Source organism: Pleurodeles waltl, chromosome 10 (genome assembly GCF_031143425.1).
Source record: "Pleurodeles waltl isolate 20211129_DDA chromosome 10, aPleWal1.hap1.20221129, whole genome shotgun sequence".
In the NCBI taxonomy this organism is placed as follows: Eukaryota; Metazoa; Chordata; class Amphibia; order Caudata; family Salamandridae; genus Pleurodeles; species Pleurodeles waltl.
This window is the reverse complement of record NC_090449.1, coordinates 360,936,758-360,951,775: the sequence shown is the minus strand read 5'-3', so window position 1 is coordinate 360,951,775 and position 15,018 is coordinate 360,936,758.

The window sequence follows — 15,018 nt, the reverse complement described above, 5'->3', positions numbered from 1 at the left end:
CAATCTCGCGATCTTACAATTCCCTTCATCTCTTATACTTAACCAGAACTTCAGTGTTGCTTGTAGTCCCAGGTAAGTCCATGCCGTCATTTGACATTCTGCTCTTATAGCTGGTAGCATACTTGAAGGGGGCAGTGAGAGCATACGCTTTACGCAAATGCTTTCTTCCTACCCCCAGTTTAATTTCCCAAAAAATGTTAGAACTTCCACTCCATATTGGAACTGGGGACGTACCATAGAATTAAAGGCAGAAATAACCGGCTGGAAGGAAGGATCCCCATATTTATTATTGAATTGTTTTAATCCCCAAATTGATGATAGAGCTTTATTTTTTAGGGCTTTGGTATGAACTTTCCATCTCAAGTGTGAGTCAAACCATATGGCTAAGTATTTATATTCTTTTACCTTCTCTATTTTTTCTCCTCCTAAATGGTAGGTAAATGCACTTTTCTCTTTGCCTATAGACATTATTTTTGTTTTCTCCATATTTAATATCATTTTTTCCTTTTGACAATAGGAGTAAATTGCCTTGAATTTCCTTTGTAGCCCTAACTCCGTCATATCCATTATCACTAGATCGTCAGCATATAATAAACAGGACACATGTACACCATCCATTTTTGGGCTTAAGCCTTTCATCTACCGTAACAATCCTGGCAGGTCTGACAGAAATAATGAGAATAATATCGGGGCCAACAAGCAACCTTGGTGAAGGCCATTCTTTATGGGGATCCTTTTTGAAAGTGAGCCACTCATATCTAAAATTACTTGGGCCCAATTTTGTGACTGCAGACCCTGAAGGAGTGATGATAAATCCAAGCCAATCCCTAACTGTTTTAGCATATCCCATAATAATTTCCTATCTACCAAGTCAAATGCGGCACGAAAATCAACGAAGCAGCAAAATAGGTTGCCTCGCATTTCCACTGATTTTTTTACTAATGCCCACAGACTAAAGCAGTGGTCTATTGTCGAGTGCTCTTTTTTAAAGCCACCTTGTTCTACTGGTATCAAATCATTATCATCTGCCCATTCTTTGATTAACCCCAGCAATTGCACTTGCCTCTCTGGCTTCCAATATTTCAATTCTATGCACCCACACATGTACACACAGTAACTATAAGCTGTATGTGACTACAGTCCCTTTAGTAAAAACTTTTTTTTAAATGATGTAAGGGTTTATAAAATATTTTAAATATCAGTATTATGTCATCAATGATGTTGTCAATGTTGTCATTTAATATGTCTTGAGCAGGCTATCAATGCCCACTAGGCTAAAAGGGCTTCAGCCCTCCTCGTCATGTGCCATAGTCCGGGCTGCAGTTCGTGGGTGTTTGTCTCAGGGAGTGGCTGGGCAGAGCACTGCTCCAGAAACATTTTCTTTTCTTTAGAAAGACAGGTTCAGCTTCTTTTCTGCTGGAAAGTGTCTTCAAAAAAGGGATGTAGGTCACCAGTGATTCTAAAAATGGTAATTCTGGGACCCAATACTGGAGGCTCTCACTCTTCCAGGATATGTGCTTTAGCATCCATCATTGTTGGAAAACAAGACACTGACTGCCCATTAACACTGTGATTGCAAGCCAGCATCTGCAACTGAAAGGCAATCTATGACCTGTTCCCAACCAGCCTGAGTACATCCGAATAAAAAAGCCACAAATCACAAAATATATTGTATGTATTTGCATTTACATAGAGCTTATTACACACGACAAGGGGTAAGAAGTGCTATATGAATGCTGCAGAAAAGGGGAGAAAGTTTGGGTAGAGTAGGGCCTGAGCTCCACATAAGGGACACATGTAGGGTGCAATATTCCACTGTGCCTTGTCACAGGTTGCTCAGCGCTGATGTCTCAGAGTTCATCTGTGTGTTCCTCTTGCCCTGGGTATTTGGTAGCTAAACATGTAATAGACTGACAGAGAGGATCAGAATATTGCTGTGCATGAACAGCACCTGGCACTACACCAACTAAAGATTTCTGGTGCAACAGCATGATGTTCTTAAAACTGCACTGCCCTTGTGTGGTTTACCTATTGGACCTCCTTACTATCTCTCCAAGAGGTGGTTGGAAGTCAAGATGAAAGGGTCTCTATCTCAAAATCTAACACACAGACACATTTCAAAGGCTCAATTTAAGCAAATCCTGGGTGCGCAACCTCCGGGTCTTGCTGTCTCTCAAGCTGACCTACTTTCGCAGTCAGCTGGTGCTACCTCTGCCTTCTACTATCCTATGTCAATGTCAAACTGGCAACTGCATTCTTGTGCATTAATGCACCTTCTTCTGAGAAATAGCCTAAATGTCTCCCCTCTTTTGAATGTCTGCCTGAAGAAAGGATTTTAAAGCTCAAGCTTAGTGCCAGAGACAAGAGTTTACATTTTACACAGGTGAGGGAATCACAGAGATTGAGTAGGGATAACATCTGAGTGAACAGCCACATTTCCCATCCCAGCATCAAAGCAGTGAAGTGGCCTGAGACCACCAAACATAGTTTTGAGAATTAAACATTCATAGGCAGCATTTATTTTCCAAAAGACACATGAATAAAAAATGTTCTGTCTGCAATTTCTCAAAATCATGGTTACCTTCGGGGCTGGCCAAGCAAGCATTATCCCCATGAAAATGTGATTTGGTCCTGACAAATTTCCTCTAAGGCCCCTGCTTAGAACGCAACAAGGTGAACTCAACCAAAGCATGGCGTGTCTAGAGTGTTTCTGTACGAGGTAACAATCTTTGGGTCAAAATTGCATGGGATTGAGGACTACATTTCAGTGCTTGCTTCATTAAGTAAAGGAATCCAAAAACTGAAGTTAGTTGCACTTTTAGATATGTGGCTGAATACCTAGAAAACATACATTAGTTTCACAGAGAAAAATAGTTCCTGCGCATACAGAGAGAGTGGGACTCTGTCATAACCAGGCCCCATCCTCTTGCAGAGCAGAGCTCATTCACAGATTGAGTTGATCTTTAGTTTTTTGCAGTTTTATAAAGCACAAACTTGACCTGATGGTAATTGGGCATTTTACATGAGCACCAATTACATTACACAAGGTCACACACATTTTTTAGACACTGGGAGATTAAGGGTCATATGTATGAACACATTTTTAGACACTGGGAAATTAAGGGTCATATGTATGAACACATTTTCCGATAGACACAGAATGGATAAAACCCTTTGATACATCTGGCTCTAAGTGTAAATGATATGCTCAGGATCACAGGAGGTTGAGCTGACGCTGAGATTCAAACTTCCTTCCTCAGTTCCAAAGTCACAATCTCTGGTCGTAATGCCACAGCTGAGTCCCTGCATACATAATGCTGAACCCCTGGATAGACAGAACAGAGTTATGTTGTGTTTCTTTACAAATAGTTTATTTCTTGCATTGACAGACCATGTCAGATACTGACCTGGGTAAGAGTCCTGTGGTAGTCCCACAGATTAAAAGCCAGGAGTGAGAATGAGAGTGATAGAGGAGGGATTAAGAAAAAGTAGTGTGGAGGAAGAGGTACATAATATACAACATTCTGTTGCTCCCCAGCTATGTTTGTGCTATACCAACATAACCTCAGACATGTTTTTACCATGTGAAATTATCCTGCTTATTCCGCTCTGTGAATGCTCCTTTCTTTTGGGCTCTTTGTGAAAACTCCTCAGTTTGTGATATTCACATAGAAGCCCTATACAATTTTCTTTATACCAGTAAATGCTCCACATCTTTAATATGGTTCCCATAAGTCTCCTCGATATCTGAAGGAGCACTTTCATGTGTTTATCTGGGGATCCCCCTGATAGTCAACCATTTGTTACCTGAAGCATGCATATTATGCTTCTCATGTTGCTATTAGTAAGAAAAGAGCCTTTACAATAAGGCTTTCTTTTCTTTGTGTCAGACGTGCACAGAGGCCCAATATTAATTGATAATAAACATGTTGCACACATCTGGTACTCACAGACCTGGTGGATACTCTTGAAGCTCCAGCAGTGCTTAGTGTCTGAGTGGAAATTATTGGCAAAGCCAGTAGATCTGGCTTTAATGTGTTGATGCGTGAAAATATAGGCATACATGAATGCTGTCTGCATGTGTTAGCACATTAAAGGCTGACATATTGGCAATATGTGCTCCTCTACTGGCTCTGAGAATGTCTCTTCCCGTATTATGTGAAGTGGTAGCCGCTTGATGTACTAGCACCCCCCCCTGAAGTTTGGGTCTACTTGTGCCACTGTTCATGAGTGATGCAATATGTGAGGTCATAAACAATGCATGACAGGGCAAAATATATAGTTAGTTCACTAAACTATAACAGGGGAATTTCAGTGATTTTTCAGTGCTTGCTCTCATTTTATTCCGTCACCTAAGTATAAAGTAATTTTTATTTGGGATTTTGCAGTTAATTTCAAGGTTCTAAACATATGTTTAGCTCCTATTGCCAAAAAAATTATAATGTTACTTTAGCCTTTGCTTGTTTCAGCGGATTTGTGTGGTTTATGGATCATATTCTAAACTTACCATGTATAAGTTCCTCAGATGGGCAATCTACTGCTCACACCATTATGCAATGGAAGTGGAGCACAATCAGGCCTTATGCAAAACTCCACTAAAGTATTCATCTCGAAAACATTTGCACACAATGTCTAGATGTGTGCTGAAGAGACTGGATGCATGGGTATGCCTCAGGCCAATTTGCTTTTTTGGTGTTTTTTTATAGATTTGTAGTTTAAAACGATTTTATTACAAATTGTTTAACAACGATTAACATTTCTTAATATTTTTATTGCACTATTTTTTATAATGAACAATTTCATTTCTTATGCTTTCTGTAAAAGTATTTGTGTTGCTCTTTCAGCTTTTTTATTAGCCCCCCACAGAAGCCATGAGTTGCACACGCTTTGCAGTATGTTCTAAAATACTGGAAATATTAATCGTCCCTCCCCTTTCCTTGCATCTGTACTTCAAGTGATCCAGTTTCAACAACATCTGCTAGCTTATGTTATTTTTTCTTATATGTCCGAGCTATGTGTTTGGGGTGCATATCTAGCATGTTTTTCCACATGCTGCTTGAACCAGTAGAGTTGCCAAATATCGAGCATCTAATTCCACAAAACGCATGCACCCTTTTTTTGCCCAGATGGAAATTGAAAGAATTTCCACACCACTGATTCCCTTTTGGGCATCTTGGGTTGTGCTGGTGCATCTGTTGATGGCAGCATTATCACATTATCATTTAGTGATAATCCAGATTCTGGAAGGTTCTATGGATGATGTAGTAGGTGCTTGAGGCTCAGCGGTATGTCCTGAGGCCATGGTGGACCTGGATTCTCCATACAGCAGTCTCCTTCTTTTAAGCAGGACAGCGCTAATGATGTTCCTTAAAGTGTGTTCTTCTTATTTTTCCGTAGTGTACCCTGAGCTGGTTGCTTCCATTTTTAGTTTTTCTGTTTGCTGTTGGTGCTGTGGTACTACTGTAGGTTGCACAGATATAATGATAGAGTGCTGTGTGGCTCTTACAAGGCATTACGTCCTTTTTTTGATTCCTACAGTATCAAAAAAGCACAGCATGACTGATTTTTTTTTTTTTTAAGTTACGTTTGCTATGAAAAAATCATTTTATTCGAGTCTGAGCCTAGGGGTTTCCTAACATACCCAAATAACCAAGATTGTTTAGTGTTTATAAAATGTCTCGCTTTTTAGGTGTTGGACTACTGCAGTACCCAAAAGTGGTACCAAAATACCAATGACTCCCAGTAAAATCACATCTGATTGGTTGGTGTGACTATACTGTATTCATGCAATTTGAAGTAGTTCCAGTCCAGTTTCCTGTAGTAGGAATCTGGCTATCAATTGTGATATCTGTCCCCATTATTTAGGACTAGTCTCATTTTTGGGGGATTAGGCAAAAAAGAACTTGAAGAATGCCTTTAGGCTAAAACCACCCTGAACTGGAAGATCCTGAAGAGGTGGATGAGAAATCCAGAGGACCGGACCTCCTAAATCCATAGTTTGAAAGTTCTTCAGATTTACTCTCCTCAAGAAGAATGTATTTTCAAAGGAAGTAATTTGCAAATTATGTGACAGGGAGTTAAGTTGAATAACAGGGACAAAGTTATTCTTCAGTACTTTCCGGGATGCAGAAGCATCTCACTGCATGGCAAGCCTAGCAGTTCAACGTTGCACAAAGGAGAAGGCAAGAGGACCAGGGGAGTCTACATCTGGCACTGCCCCCAGCATGTGGTGGCTCCTGAGGATACAGTTTTCCTGAATGTAGTTTCAACCCAACAGCAGAACTGTGAACATTGCTTTGCCAGAAGTTGAATCATTAGTCTAGACAGCAGCAAAGGCATATCTATTGGGCATGCAGAGTGACAATGTTTGAAAGAACCAGGTGGTAGCTCATCCGGATCCTTTCAGAAAGTGATTTTTTTAATTCTCTTCTCAATTTTGGATACACTGTTCCACGTAATTTTAGTGTAATTCTCAAAAATGTTGCAAAAATTTGAAATATTTTTCACAAATATCCCAAAAAAAAGTTCTATTAAAACTACTTTTATTGGTTTGAAAATAACAAATACATTGTTTTTCATTTCGGTCCCTTATTGTTAAAGTATTTTAATAAGGATCTGCATCTAGAAGTATCAATGTAGTTTTGCTGAAAGCAGTTGCAAAAGGGGCACCATTTTCTTGCACACGCCACGAGATTTTGTGAACAAACCTATGTGCTAATAGCTTGTTTCACAAAATACTCAATTGTAGTTGCTCACAATCCTACCTCCCTCATCAATATTCAATGGATAGGTTCCAAATTGCAAAGGAATTGGGTGCCAAAATATTGATTTCCCTTTTTAATTCCGGTGGGTAATTTTGGGAAGCAATACAGAAAAAACAGCTAATGGAATTACACCAAATTTGGCAGAAAGTTAAACTTTTACTCAGCATGTGAGCTTTTTGTTAGTAATGTCAGAACCACTTCAGAGGGCTGCGGGGCACTTGGAGTTACTGGGCCCAACTCTGGGGGTTGAGGCCAATTACTCCTGATGTCCTGGAGCCCATCCTACTATGGATACTGAGCAAATAGGTCAAGTTTCCCTTCTGCACTTGACTCTCAATGGTAGACTTGAATGAGCAGTCTAAGGCTACCTTGGGCTCAGAACTCAAAGAGCTCGCAGCAGCAGCAGTAAATCAATGTCCAGATAAATACTTACTTTTCTAACTAAAGTATTTTTTATTTCTCATTCTACTCATTGAAAAGAAGGTTACAGCATTCACAGACAACAAAACATTTCCCCCTTGAGGTCGGGGCTATGGTGCTTTTATTGGGTTGTTTGCCATTCACTGGTGGTTGCAACCATGGAATGCTCACTGGCAGGCCACATCTCAAGAGTCCACTCTGAATACAGTCAAAGGTTTCTTAGCTCCCCATCACTTTCAGCAGCAAATTCCCCAGAGTGCAGTAGGCCTGTAACAAGTGATACCTGCTCTAGCAAGGAGGAAGCATGCAGCTTCTTCAAGGATGCCCTGTCAGAGGGTGCTCTCAGCAGCTCCAGTCCTGCACAGATGAGTCAGCTGTACACAGACTTAGCAGCAGCACTCAGCAAGTGCAGGCTCTCTCCTTAGTCCTCCCAGTCAACCTCCTGCAGAGATCAGAGGTGTTTGTGCGCTACTCCTGCAGGGTATGTTTTCATCCTCCCAAAGGCGGCCAGGGTGATTCTTATATTCCTGATCTTGATCCCACTGAGTTGACAATGCTCCTGTGTGTTCTCACTCAGTCCAAGACGTCAGGTTCTCATTGCTCCTGGTGAGCTACTGGTCAATGCTATTTACAGTTCACAAACTCTGGCCTGATCCAAATGGCACCATAATTCCCGGCAGTCAGTCCTGCAATACGAGTTGCTGCACCACTGCCACACAAGGCTTGGGCCCATATCACACAGCAATCTTTACTACGGTGGCCCCTCTGGCAAACAATGTGACCACAACAGCGCTTTACAAGCTTTTTTCCACAGCAGTCACTCCTGACTCATGGCTTCACCACAACAGTGCTACACAGGCATTTGCCATTACCACACGGCAATCTTTTTACACCACTATCTTCATGGTGACCCTCTCCTTGCCTATTGGGGTTGCTGACTCAGTCCTGCACATAGGCAATGACCCAAATGGTGCAGCAGTTGTCTTTTCACACAGGGAGTCCACTAAACGGTGTTTCCCACTGTACCTCACTCTCTCCAGCACTCTCCCTCACAGGTCACACTGGTCTTAGCAAGCAGGCAGGATCTAGTTTGCCAGTTTAGGAGGCCTTGATTTCCCTGGGTGATGTTTCCTCACCCAGTCGGGAGAGTAGCAGGCTTTCGCCCCCAGTCCTGGTCACAGGCAGAAGTCTTGCAGAGTTCCCTCCCCACACAGCCCATATGGCTGCTAGGCAGATGGCAGTCTTTGGGGTCTCAATCTTCCCTTCTTATAATCTATTTCCAAACACTAAATGAGCTGTGTCCAGCTACTTAATGGTAACTCCAAATCTGGGTAAATGTGGTATCCAATAAGGCAGAATAATACCCCAATACTGTTGCCAGTATTGGTTGTATGATGCCATGCACTCTGCGGGCTCCTTAGAGGACTCACAGAATTGCTCCTACCAGTCTTCTGGGATTTTCTGCTGATACCCCACAGAAGGTTTTTAGCGCTCCTACTGCTTGACCAGCGCAAACAGAGAAAGGCAGAACAAAGGATTTCCTTTGGGAGAGGGAGGCAACACCCTCTGCCTTTGGAAATAGGTGTGATATGGCTTGGGACGGGTAGCCTCTCCAAGCCACTGGTATGCTTTGAAGGGCACATTTGGTGCCCTCCTTGCATAAACTGGTTTGCACCAGTGCACGTACCTCCAGTGCCTGCTCTGGTGTGACACTGGTCAATGGAACGGGGAATAAACACCCCCTATCCATTGCCACTACAGGAGTGGTGTCCAGAGCTCCTCCAGGTGGCTACTTGATTCTGCCATCTTGAATACAATGTGGGCAGAGGCCCCTGGAAACATGTGAGTGGCCAGGTCAGGCAGGTAACATCACAGCCCCCTCCTGATAGGTGGTCACCCTGATTGGTGACCAATTCCCCTTCCTGGGATATTTAGGGTCTCCTTCCATGGTGGGTCTTCAGATTCGACATGCAAAATTCTAAAAGGACTCATCTGCATCATTTACTTCATCTTCTGGCCACCGGTACTGCAACTGGACCGTCCAGGAATCAACAATCTGCAACTCCAGAGAAGACTCCTCTCTGCAACATTGTTTGTCCAGCTCCTTCCAGCAACTGCAACATTTCCCTGGCTGTGCATCCTCTGAGGGCAACAAGTCTTCAGCCTGCACAAGAAGCAAGAAGGAATCTGCCTTGGAATGAAGGAGTCACTCCCCTGCATCCGCATGCATCAACTGCAATGATGACTGTCTGTGTGGATCCTCTCTCCTCTAGAACAGCATGGATCCTGCATCACAGGTGTTCTTAGAGTGATCCGCTAGGTCTTCTCTACCAGCTGTTCAATTTGGGAGACAGTAAGCCCTTGCCTCTCCTCTCAGGACAGTACGCTTGCGCACCTTGAACCTTGCAGCTACCAAGGCTTGTTTGTTCCTCCTCCAAGGACCTTCAAGCACTGTGTAGACCCAGTCTCCATCTCTCTTCCCTCCAAAGCACAGTCTCCTGCCTGCTGCTCCTGCCATGTGGGATTCCCCTTCATGTGTGCTGAGTGGCCCTCACTGCGACTCCTGTGCCTGCTGCCTGTGGGTCGCCAGTGGGGACTGCCTCCTCTTCTTGTCACTCTCCCAGCTGCTGAGGGTCACATCAAACTCCCCTTCTTCTGTCGAGTCCCCTGGGCCTTGCTGGTCCTCTTCAGCCTTGCAAAACCTTCTTGACTGACTCTTGCATTTGTCAAGGCTTGTTGGTGGTTTTCCCACACCTCATGACAGCCGACGTGCAACATCACTTGCATCACTTCTGGAATTCCTCTTCAGCTCCTGTGCTGCACTGCTGATTTTCTTCATCTGCCGTCGACCTTTTCTTGTATCCACAGAAGGGTGAGTAGTGGCTCCTGCCAGAGCCGGACACTCCAACTTGAACTGGACTTGGTCTCTTTCTTTTGAATGTCTTCTTCTGCCAGGATTTACCTTTAGTTTCTTCCATTCTTGTCTGGGTCTTGCCCAGTCCTTTTCCAAAGTTCTCCTGTGGGATTGCAGAAAAAAACAGGTAGTTTACTCTTCTCTCCTGGTTGCTGGGGGGCGCCCTGGTACTTACCTTTTGGGGTTCCTAGATCCCCCTGCTCCCCTCTACCGATTCCACTTCCTTGTGTGGGGTACTTCCTTTCACATTCCACTTACTTATTATATGGCTTGGTCTCACCTTAGGGCCTTCACTATTTTCCATTGGTTTACTATTTGCTATTGCTTTCTATGTTAATCACTGACTTCTAATGTCTATATATTAGTGTGTTACTCACATCTTAGTGGAGTATTGCCTATACAGTATTTCAGTATTTGTGTTATCATAATAAAGTACCTTTGTTTTTGTAACACTACGTGGTTCTTTCATGTGTGTAAGTGCTGTGTGACTGTAGTGGTATTGCATAAGCTTTGCAAGTCTCCTAGATAAGTCTTGGCTGCTCATCCACAGCCACCTCTAGAGAGCCCTGGTTTCCTAGACACTGTCTGCACCTCACTAATAGGGGGTACCTGGACCTGATATAAGGTGATAACACCATAGGTGCCCAGCACATACCAGGCCAGCTTCCTATACAATGTATATGGTGATTCTAACTATCGAAGACTCCCAGGCCCTGTTCTTGCTGAATAGGGTTTCAGTCACAGGGCCACATCAACACCAACTGTAGCATTTTCTCGATAGAATCAGGGACATGGCATTTATGAAAGTCCATACCTTTCCACGTTCTATCTGTCTTCCAATGTTAGTACACACACAAAAATTCGTATCTAATCTAGCAGTGCCACGGGTTCAGATCTCTCAAGTAGCTCTTGGTGCCAGGCGCTGCTGCCGTCATTTAATCCTCAAACACAAAGCGATCACAGGTGGCACACTTTGACTGCCGGTGCAAGCGTTTGGTGGTCAGCCACAGACTCCAGCATCCAGAAGAAAGCAAAGGATCACACTGCACTCCCAGGAGTTAGAATCCTCTTTTATTGCCATCAGTCGATATCTCCCTCAGTATTTCACCAAATATGTACATATTCATGATCAAGGCTGCTATAGACAGCAAAAATGCAAGGATGCAATTCAGCCTGCTTCAATAAATTTGTGATAAAGAAACCGCTGCTCGAGTGCCACTCTTTGTTAATATTGAAGTAAAGAATATATTAATTGCCTACTGGCAGGCCCCAGTAGGTAGTTTATATTTAGGATCTACTTTCCATAGACAAAGCGTTTTTTGTTTTGTCGATAACTTTGTTGCCGTTTGACAAAACCTCACAATATTTTCAAAACGTGTTGCTACTCAATTCTGCCGCTGTTTGGAATGTTTTAGGGTGTTGCACAAAATTTTGAAGAAATCTAGATCTTGGTCCAAAAAGAGTACGGGCCATATTTATACTTTTTGACGCAAAACTGCGCTAACGCAGTTTTGCGCCAAAAAAATAAGCGCCGCCTAACGCCATTCTGAAGCGCCATGCGGGCGCCGTATTTATTCAATGACGTTAGCCGGCGTTAGCCGCCGGCGCTGTCTGGTGTGCGTTAAAAAAAACGACGTACACCAGGCAGCGCCGGCGTAGGGGGAAAATGGCGTATGGGCATCCACAAATGGTGCAAGTCAGGCTGAGGCAAAAAAATCGCCACAACCCGATTTGCGCCATTTTTTTACGACGCCCATCCCCCATTGGCAAAGACAGGAGTCATGCCCCCTTGCCCAATGGCCATGCCCAGGGGACTTCTGTCCCCTGGGCATGGTCATTGGGCATAGTGGCATGTAGGGGGGCACAAATCAGGCCCCCCTATGCCACAAAAAAAAAAAAAAAAAAATACTTACCTGGACTTACCTTAATGTCCCTGGGGTGGGTCCCTCCATCCTTGGGTGTCCTCCTGGGGTGGGCAAGGGTGGCAGGGGGTGTCCCTGGGGGCAGGGGAGGGCACCTCTGGGCTCATTCTGAGCCCACAGGTCCCTTAACGCCTGCCCTGACCCAGGCGCTAAAATCCGGCGCAAATGCGGGTTTTTAAGACCCGCCCACTCCCGGGCGTCATTTTTGCCCGGGAGTATAAATACGACGCATATGCATCGGAGTCATTTTTTAAGACGGGAACGCCTACCTTGCATATCATTAACGCAAGGAAGGTGTTCCCGCAAAAAAATGACGCTAACTCCATGAACTTTGGCGCTAGACGCGTCTAACGCCAAAGTATAAATATGGAGTTAGTTTTGCGTCGAATTTGCGTAGAAAAAAACTACGCAAATTCGGCGCAAACGGAGTATAAATATGCCCCTACGTTTTGTAATTTGGTGCTAATCTGTTCAGTAGTTTTTGTGTTGTAACAGAAAAAAGAAATGTATATACTGTATCTAGGGAAGCATCGGGTCTGCGGATCCGACAGATCTCAAAACGAGAACTGATTTGCTGCCAACAATTCAACCAGGAAGTGTTGGCAGCCGTTTTGGGTCTCAGACTCATCCAAGTCCCCAGAAAAAAGGCAAAAAATGAGAGAGCTAGTGTAGAAATACGCAAGCCCCATAGTCCTTGGGGTGGGGACCCACCCAGTTCAAAAAAAATTTGTTTTTTTAATTTTGTCAGGAAACAGTGGAGGATCTATGTATCCTGACAAAACAAAAAAAAAGTTGTTTTTCTGTGCCCTCCCCTGGGTGTGCATTTTCCCAGGTGGAAAAAAAGCTTTTATATTAAGGGGGATGACGGTGCAAGCTGCCCCCTTCATCAGGCCAATTTCATCTCCAGGGATCCCATCCCCCAGAGCCCAGCTGATTTCACATGAGGGGAGTGCGGCCGCCTGGCCCCCCTCCTAACCGGTTTCAGCCACAAAGACCTCATCCCTTGGGGCCCAGCCAAATTGAATACAGGTCTCCTGGGCCAATTTTGTCTCCAAGGGCCCCTTCCCCCCTGGCCTGGACAATTTTTAAAATGGGAAGGGGGCAATGCGGCAAACACTAAGTCCCTCCCACTAGGCAGGAGCATGTAAAATTGGGAAACAGATGAAAATATTGCTCCTGACCACAGGGAGCAGCATTTTTTGCTCCCTGTGGGCACGAGCAATGCTGGCTCTTCTTGGAGATGGGGAGCTGGCTGGGACAGTGCTGGCCTTTAGGCTCCCCCACACAGCACCCAAAAAGGAGATGGTGGGTGCCCTGGGTGGGTTCCAGCAAACAAACACAAATGTTGGACGTAATGCTGAACCAATCAAACATTCACTCCCAGCCAAAAATCTGGGTTTAATCCATCAATTCTTTTGTTCACCATGCCACCCCACTTTGAACCCGGCCATATACAAATTAGTCTTGCTCCTGTTCCCCATGGAAACAGTCCAGCCCACGGCGACATCGTCTGTTATTTTTGCATTTGTCATCCCAAGTGGGAAGGGCATGCCCAGACGTGGGTCCCGTGCTTGATATGCCACCAGATTCAAGCTAGCCTGGCTGATGAAGGGTGATACCAAGAAACTGGTCCCAGGGTGCTTGTTTCTGGTCCAAGGAGGATCTGGCCTGGCAGTTCGGGCTGGACTGTTCCTATGGGGAGCATGGTCAAGACTGATTTGCATATGGCTGGGTCCAAACTGGAATGGCATGACAAGAAAAAAAAACTGATGGATTAAACCCAGATCTGTGACTGGGGGTGAATGTTTGATTTGTTCTGCATTCCGTACATCATCTGTTGTTTTTGCATTTGTCGCCCCAAGTGAGAAAGGTATGCCCAGACGTGGGTCCGGTGCTTGCTATACCACCCTATTCAAGCTAGCCTGGCTGATGAAGAGAAATATCCTGAAGCTGTTCCCACAATGTTTGTTTATGGTGCTGAAAGGACCTGCCCTGGCAGTTTGGGCTGGACTTTTCATATGGGGAACAGGGTCAAGACTGATTTGCATATGGCTGGGTCCAAACTGGAATGGCGTGGCAAGCAAAAAAACTGAGGATTAAACCTAGATCTGTGACTGGGGTGAATGGCATTCTGTCCATCATCTGTTGTTTTTTACACTGGGTGGGTTCCAGAGCACCCATGTTTAATGGCCAGGCCCAATGGGATTGGTTCCATGTGACCAATTTTAGCCCAGGGGGTGCTGTATGCCCCCTTACCAGATCATAATGTGTCTGGGCCCTGGACGATGGGGTCCCTGGTACCAAAATTGGCCTGGGAAGGGGGCTGCCCCACCCTAATTAGTAATTGAATAGGCCCGGGGTATGGGGTCACAGGGGCCAATATTGGGCTAAGAAGGGAGACTGCATGGCCTCTTCATAGTTCATAATGAAGCTGGGCCCTGCCCAGTAGATGGGGTCCCAGGGCCAGAAATCACCTCAGAGGGGGACAACCTGGCTCCCCTCCCAATTTTACAATAAATTAGGCCCCATACGATGGGGTCCCCTGGGCCAATATTTGTCCGGGAATGGGGGTTGTGCGCTCCACTCACTATTCCTAATATGGCCCAGTCCTTGAGTGAGATGGGGTCCCAGGGGGGCCAAAAGTCAGCCTGGAGAGACCCCCCTCCCCATTTACAAAATTGGAGCGCAGCGCCATTAACTGAGCCGCTTTGTTTTTGAATATATATATATATATATATAAATCACCTAGTGGTGATTAAAGTTAGGACCATTCTTCTATAGAAAAAGCATTTTTTGACTTGCCCATATCTTTGGCACCGTTTGACAAATCTTAACAAAACCTTCCAAAAAAAGCTGTTTTTCCCTTGTTAATTACCATAGGACCTTTGAAAATTACTACAGTCCGAACCACATGACGGAATAACACCAAGGCCCTGATTCATACTTTTTGGTGTAAAACTGCACTAACTCAGTTTTGCACCAAAAAGTTTTGCACCGG